The following is an 8,133-nucleotide window of genomic DNA, read 5'->3' as shown; positions in this document are numbered from 1 at the left end:
TTCAACTTTTTTTTTCATGTCTGTCGAAAAATAATAGATAATATATATACAAACAAAACATAACTAGCGTCAGTGAGATACCACATTTTATTATACTTCCGTAGAGGTTGTGTTAGTATTTCCATGAGCATCGAGACACCGCTCCAATTGACCTCTCCCGACCTCTTGCTCCTTTTTCTTTTGTCAGAGCAGCGTCTAGCGGGCTTTTTTGTTGCATTTTTTCTCTTGAGCTGCTTCCCTTTTTTTTTTTTTTTTTTTACGTTGTTGCCTGTTGCGCCGGTAGGCATCTTCCCGGTTGGGCCTGATGGTCGGCCCAAGGCTTTCTTCCAGGTGGGGCCTGATGGTCGGCCCAGCCCGTTCTGGCGCAGGCGAGTGTTTATAGTGGCGCCATCTTGCATTGGTTCATGCTGCCCCCCGGAACTCGTTCTTGATTCGCTTGGACGGCTTCCTCTAGAGTCCGGGTTGATGGGTGGTCTTCAGGACACCATGTGGGTAGTTTTAAGCCACTCGGCGGTGACTGAAAAGTCCGAGTGGTAGCGTGGGGATTCGAACCCGCGTCATCCATCACGCGGTGAATGTCGGCCCAGTACGCTACCAGTTCGGCCACCGCCTACCCAACTTGCTGTAAAAAACAAATATATGAGCTTGAAAATAGTTTGAGATGGCTTCTGGACCATGAACGTGAAAACACTCATGAGAACCCGACTAATCTCCTTTGTGTCCTTGGGAAATAGATGTTGAGAGCCGAAAGCGACTGAGAATACTCGCCTAAGATTCACACCTGAGTTCACGGTAAATCAGGCGCACACGCTCCCGTCCTGGCGCCTCACGATATTGGAAGTCTCGGAACGCATTCTCAGAGAGCGATCAGTCTGGCATTCGCGGGAACCCTCGGAGGACAGCACGGCGCAACCCTATGCATGGAACCAACCGCCTCTTGAGTTCGATTTAGACTGAAAGCACTCCAACCTGGTAATTCTTTAATGCATACCACGGCGCCTCCTTTCCCCTCCTCCCTCGGCCGTCTACACCCGCATAGCTACAGTGCACAGAGGGGCTGTTGAGTGTCATATTCTTCAAACATTCCTGCGCCCAAGCTCACATAGTTGACAAGGTTTTCGTAGGAATTTTGAGCATTTCCATGAGTTGTTTTATGGCCCTGGTGGTAGTTTGACCCTTCTTCTGTACCCTGAACCTGAAAAAAATACTCTTTAGAACCCGACTGATCTTTTTGGCCTTTGGAAATAGTTGATGTGAGAAGCGGAAGCGTCCAAGCTAACATATTTCATAAGGGTTTCATCGGAGTTTTTAGCATTTCCAGGAGTAGTTTTATGGCCCTGGTGGTAGCTTGACACTTCTTCTGTACCATGAACCTAAAGAAACACTCATTATAACCCAACTGATCTCCTTTTTGGCCTTTGGAAATAGTTGATGTGAGAAGCGGAAGCGTCTGCGAATTCCATCCCGTCTCTCCCTCACTTCGCCTCCTGCCCGCCCGGTCCACTTCCCGCGACAACACTCACCGCCATTTGCATAACGATAATAACTTGTCTCCCTCGTAATGGAAAACTGTGTCTGCTGGATATGCTTAGCTCGAGTTTTCCTGCTGTTTGAGGGTCGTTCGAGGCAGCACCGGCGGCACTCAGCACTCAGCACCAGGGAACTTTGGAGCGAGATAATCTGCATTTTTCCCATGATTATCAGCCTCCCGGGGCAGTGTAATGGTGGCTGTAACCTTAACTCGGGGCAGTGCTCGTTGGCGTTAGTGTTGCTAAAAGTTCCAGCGTTTACTTAATTAAAAGGAGAACAAGAAGTGAGAGGAAAAAAGAAAAAAAGAGAAAGAACAAAACAAACGATGGAAAGGAAAATCATAAATAAAGAAACAGTAGGATAAAGAAATACCGAAATAAATTATAAAAAGAATCAAGGAAGGGAATTATACACAGGATCACAATATCAAGCAAAAGAATGAAAAGAAGGATTAATTAACGATATGACCGTTGATGTGTACTTTCATTTCTTCTGAAGGCCAATACGATCCTAATGTTACTGAAGCATCCATGTCAGCCCTTTTCTTTTATACAGTAAAGGAAACAGCTCAAGGCAAAACAAATAGAACAGTAATTAAAAAAAAGCCCGCAAATCACTGCTCCTACAAAAAGTTGAGCCTATGTAACTACGTCTCAATAACAGTTCCAGACCTCTCCTGCTGTGATAAGGATTCGGGTGTGCGAGTGACCTCTTCCCTCCGACCGAGAAATCATTGTATTACCGCATACGTCAGCTGTTGATAGAATAACCCTATTTGATACTACACGTTTACTAACAGCTCTTGACCACTTGAGCTTTGAAGGTTTGGGGAGTGCGAGTGAGCTATTACTTCGACCTAGAAAACCTTGAATTACTGCATATGTCAGCCCTTGATGAAATAACCCCTGAATAACCACATCATAATAACAGTCCTTGACCACTCCAGATGTGAAAAGGATGTGGCTGTGCGAGTGAGCTCTGACCTCCGACCCTGAAATCATTGTATTACCGCGCAAATGCCAACTTTTGATGGAATGACCTCATAAGTAACTGCACACTAAGTAACAGTTGTAAACCTCTTCAACAGTGAAAGAGATTCGGGTGTGCGAGTGAGCTCTTACTTCGACGCAGAAATCATTGTTTTACCGCATGTGCTAGCCCTTGACAGAATGACCACCTAAGTAACTGAACATTATATTACAGTTCTTGACCACTTGAACTGTGAAAATGATTTGGGTGTGTGAGTGAGCTCTTACTTGGACCCTGAAATCATTGCATTACCGCATGTCACCCCTTGATAAAGTAACCCCTGAGTAGCCACACCATAAAAACAGTTATTGACCACTCCACTTGTGAAAGAGATTTGGGTGTGCGTGTGTAGCATGTGCTCCCCGTCAGTTACTTATTGAGCTCTTACCTTCGACCCAGAAAGTATTATATTACCGCCAGAAACCGCGTAAATAGAGTCTTAAGTTTTATTTCGATGAGAAGAAACATAATAGGGTCGTATTATAAAACATTTCGTCGCCCAAGCGCCCACTTTTGACAAGGCTTTCGTAGGAGTTGTGGGCATTTCCAGGGATAGTTGTATGACCCTGGTGGTAGTTTGATCCTTCTTCTGTATCGTGAACCTAAAGAAACACTCATGAGAACACGATTGACCTCCTTTTTGGCCTTTGATAATTGTTGATGAGAGAGGTGGAAGCGTCTAACAATATCGACCATAGTGTTCAGTTTCCTCTTTCCTTTAATAACAGTTCGTGACCACTCCAGCTGTGAAAGGGGTTTGAATGTGCCTGTGAGCTCTGACCTTCCACCCAGAATCACTGTATTGCCGCCAGAAACCGCACATATAGGAAGATATTCTCAAACGCTTCCGCCTCTCACGTCAACTTTTTACAAAGGCCGAAAATGAAATCAATCGGGTTCTCATGAGTGTTTTTAACGTTCCCGGTACAGAAGAAGTGTCCATCTACCATCAGGGCCATACAGTTACCTCTAGAAATGCCCAAAACTCCTGGGAAAGCATTGTCAAATATGTGTGTTTGGGCCCCGAAATTGTTAAGAATACAGTCTTACATTTTATTTCGGAGAGAAGAATTTACAGCATTCAGTTTCCTCTCTCCTTGCTGAGGGGGAAGCGACCGTCAGGATAATTTTTGCAGCGTGAATATATTTCCAGATTTATGCAATGTAAAACTCTTGCTAGGACGTAACTCAAACGTGGTCTCCATGGACCATTTCCGACATGCTTGAGTGAGTGTATTCGGCCTCCTCAGAGTGGTCAGGGAAATAGTTTGAGTCAGGGCCAGCGCAACTTAACTCCCTCAACTTAATATTTACTAAAGTAGAATTGCAAAGTCTTTGCGGCATTTGATTGATATAACTTCACTTCGGCTTAAGAACAGACCGTCTACATAGTTTGAAGCATAGAGTCTGTGTGGTCCAAATATCTATGTAAATCTATGCATCCCCGACCCACCACCACCACCACCACCGCATACTCTGACGTAGCACAAATTAAGTGAGACTTTTTCACTATCATTCTGCCGGCCTGTGTGTGTGTGTGTGAGTTAGATTGCCTGTCTACCTGTCTGTCTGTTCGTTTGTTTGTTGGATTAGATGGCCGGGGTGAACCTCTCTCTCTCTCTCTCTCTCTCTCTCTCTCTCTCTCTCTCTCTCTCTCTCTCTCTTCCTCCCACCTTCCCCCTCTCCCTCTCTCTCTCTCCCTCAGTAAATCAAATTATCCCTCTATGCCACAATCACGGACCTCGACTCAAAAATTATATTGAAATCATAGCCCCGTTATCCGTAGACTTATTTTGCTTTTGGCTCCTGATTATTATTGATTTCGCTAACTGTGTGTGTGTGTATGTGACACACACACACACACACACACACACGCCTCTTCGTGACGCAACTGGTAGAGCGCTGCACTGCCAGGCTTCACGGTCTGACAGGGCGGCGGTTCGAGCCCGCTCAGGCCGGATTCTTTCATTTGACAAGGAGAGGTTACTGCCCCCCCCCCTTGAGCAAGGGGGATGGAGTGTGTGGTGTGTGAGGTCCTGGCAGTACCCAGAGATCGACTAAATGAGCACTTGCTCTGTGGGCAGGGTACCTGCTGGCGATTACGAGTCCAACTCGCGATCAGGCCGTGGTGAATTACACACACACACACACACACACACACACACACACACACACACACAGCGAAACCGATAAAAATCAGGAGGCAAAAGCAAAATAAGTCTACGGATAACGGGACCATAATTTCAATACACACACACACACACACACACACACACACACACACACACACACACACACACACACACACACACACACACACACACACACACACAGTTAACCCGCTTTTCTGATTAAACTCTTCTTGTAACGCTCTGGTATATACATGATTTGAGGCGGGCAAGCTTGTACGCGGAAACTGTCCTCTAAGGCTTCATCTTTTCCTTTCATGCCCTCGACTCTCTCTCTCTCTCTCTCTCTCTCGTTCATTATTTCATGCACAGTTTTCTTTCTCTCTTTCCGCTCACTTTTATCAAGTATTTCATTCTCTCCCTCTTTCTCATCTCCCTCTTCCTTCTCCGCCCCCTTCGCCGTTTTCGTTTCTTCCTTTCCTTTCTCTTCCTCTTTATCGGTTATTCTATTTCACTCTACCTGCCTTCCTTCCTTCCTTCCCCTCGTCCTATACTGTGTTTCTTTTTTCGTCTCTCTCGACCCTCGCAGAAATGATATCATGTTCGGGTTTTTCTTTTCTCAATGTTCTGGTCTTGTTTTATATATATTTCTTTAAGGTGTGTGTGTGTGTGTGTGTGTGTGTGTGTGTGTGTGTGTGTGTGTGTGTGTGTGTGTGTGTGTGTTTTCTTTCTTACTTGCGTGCGTACTAAATAGAAAAGGACGTTCTGATAGGTTAATAATATACCCAAATCCGTTTTTTTTTTTTTTTTTTTTTAGAGGAGTTTTCTCGCGCCCATTTTTGTTAACGTTTCCCTAGATGATTTATGCGCCCAAGACCATCTCACTCCTTCCTCCTCCTCCTCCTCCTCCTCCTCCTCCGTCTCCTCACAATCGTCCTCCTCCTCCTCATACTCTTCCTCCTCGTTCTCTTAGTCCTCTTCCTCCCCCTTCTCCTAGTCCTATGTCGCCTCCTCCTCTCTCTCTCTCTTCCTTCACATTCTCCTCTTCCTCATACTCCTCCTTCTTCTCCTCCTCTTCATCATCATATTTATCATCACCCTCATCCCCATCTTCCTTCTCTTATGTCCCCTCCTCCCCCCCTGCCTCCTCCTCCTCCTCCTCCTCCTCCTCCCGTGACCCTCCTCCAGTACCTCTTCCGGGGCTCTTGGTCTGCTCATGACGTGGCGGCGGATTATTTCTGAACAAGTTTCCGAAGAGGTGCAGGTTGTGGGAGGGGCTTGGAATTCCATCTCCTCCTCCTCCTCCTCCTCCTCCTCCTCCTTCTCCTCCTCTGCCTCCGTCACCATCTTCGTCGTCGTTTTTTTCGCCTTCTATGGTGTCGTTGTTGTTGGTGGTGGTGGTGTTTTGTTTATTTATTTTTGGTTGTACTATTTTCTATCATCTTTACTACTACTACTACTACTACTACTATTATTACTACTACTACTACAGCTACTATTATTACTACTACTACTACTACTACTACTACTACTACTACTACTACTACTACTACTACTACTACTACTATTACTACTACTACTACTATTATAACTACTACTAATCCTAAGATGTGACATGTATATTATTATTAATATATTGAAGATATGCTGATCAATGATACATTCGTCAAGTCAACAGGTGTGTGTGTGTGTGTGTGTGTGTGTGTGTGTGTGTGTGTGTGTGTGTGTGTGTGTGTGTGTGTGTGTGTGTACGGGTGAGCCTCGTCGTTGTTAATTATTCACTCTGATGTTTTTAGTCACGGCCGTCGTGCGAGTGTCTATCTGAAGTTCCAGGAAGCGAGCGAGTGTTTTATCTGGTCTTCTTTCTCTCTGTTTGTGTTGCCTTATTGTTATTTCCCGCATGTTTGTTGTTGCCGCCGCCTGCCTCGTCGGAGTGGCTGCCGACGCGTCCTTACCGTGTCGGAATCCAAAATTGGGTGAAGCCACGACGACACAAGTCACGCCGAACACTGATAACAAACGCGCGTCTCGCCTCGCCTCGCCCCAAGCCTTGAGTGGATACGGTCGCGGGGTTTCTCTTTGAAAATATTTCTCGTGAAGGGAAGGAAGGCGGAAGTTTCAATAGGAAGAAAGCTTGGCACAAAATAGTTTTCTCTAAGTTTCTAGAAATGCGTTTTATTAAGTGGAAAATAGATAACCGTGCACTTTGTAATGAGGGGAAAGAGAAAACATGTCATAATAAACTAGCAATATATAGACTTCATTAGAGCTGATGAAGTTTCCAAGCGTGATTATGTCTGAGTGTGTACGTTGCCGGAGGTTCATTCCCGATGTCGTCGTGTGATAAGTCTTATATAATACACATGTTAGCCTGGCAGCACTCAACCCATGTCTGCCAAACGTGAGCTGAGCAGGAGTGCTTGACAAAGACCCGAGGCACATAGAGAGAAGAAAACAGAGACGGTAATTGTTGTGTAACTTCAACGCGGGAAAATTGAATATTGGCAATCGATATTTTGGGCGCCTCCTTGGTCTAGTGGTCAGCGTGCCTGTCTACTATTCCGCGGGCCCGGGCTCGAATCCCTATCCGGGCAGTCGGTGTGCAGCTCACCCAACTTTTCGTTCTCCTGCGGGACGCGCGTTTCTTTGCAGTGTTCGGCGTGACTTATGTCGTCGTGGCTTCACCTGATTTTGTATTCCGACACGTTCCAGCAGCCGGCAAGAACACGTCAGCAGCACACGCAGCCACTCCGACGAGGCAGGCTGGTCGATGAAGGGGTGCCCGGGGAAACCTTGGGAAGGCAAACTGTGGCAATCATGAATTTCACATTGGCCCGTGTCCCGGGGTGACTGGTTCTTACCCACCACCACAGGCTCAAATGGCCAACGAATCGGAGATGACCACCGCAGTCACGCGCAACTATAACTTATGCGCCCACCTTTGTTGTGCCAGACCCGCCTGATGGGCGAACCTCCCCTAACTCAATCTGTAAGTGGGTACCTCTTTGGCCGACTGGTTAAAGAGTGACTTTACCATCTCGTTGTCGTGGGTTCGATCCCCGGCGCCGGCAAAACCCTTTCCTTGCCTGGATTAATTTATCGTGTTTCGTGACACACTGTGATTATGTAGAGATATAGTGAAGCGGAAATTCGGGCAATACACCTTCACCTTAATTGATTTCTGGCTGAAGTGCGTAGCAGCTGACAAAGGAGAATGAACAGGAAACGAGAGGAAGAGGAATGAGAGTAAATGCGAACGACTGAGGGGGAAAAAATCTCTTGGAAATACGACTTTTGAGAAACCTCCGCACTCCTACGCTGACACAACTTCCTACTTAGACGAGGCCTCCGCTCCTTGCCTCTCCTCTCCTCTCCTCTTCTCTCCTCTCCTCTCCGCCTACCTTTCCTCCTGCACTCAAACATAAGCCTCCCTCCCTCCCTCTCT

This window comes from Eriocheir sinensis, chromosome 4 (assembly GCF_024679095.1).
Source record: "Eriocheir sinensis breed Jianghai 21 chromosome 4, ASM2467909v1, whole genome shotgun sequence".
Taxonomy (NCBI): domain Eukaryota; kingdom Metazoa; phylum Arthropoda; class Malacostraca; order Decapoda; family Varunidae; genus Eriocheir; species Eriocheir sinensis.
The sequence above is the reverse complement of the archived record's forward strand: the minus strand, read 5'-3'. Positions refer to the sequence as shown.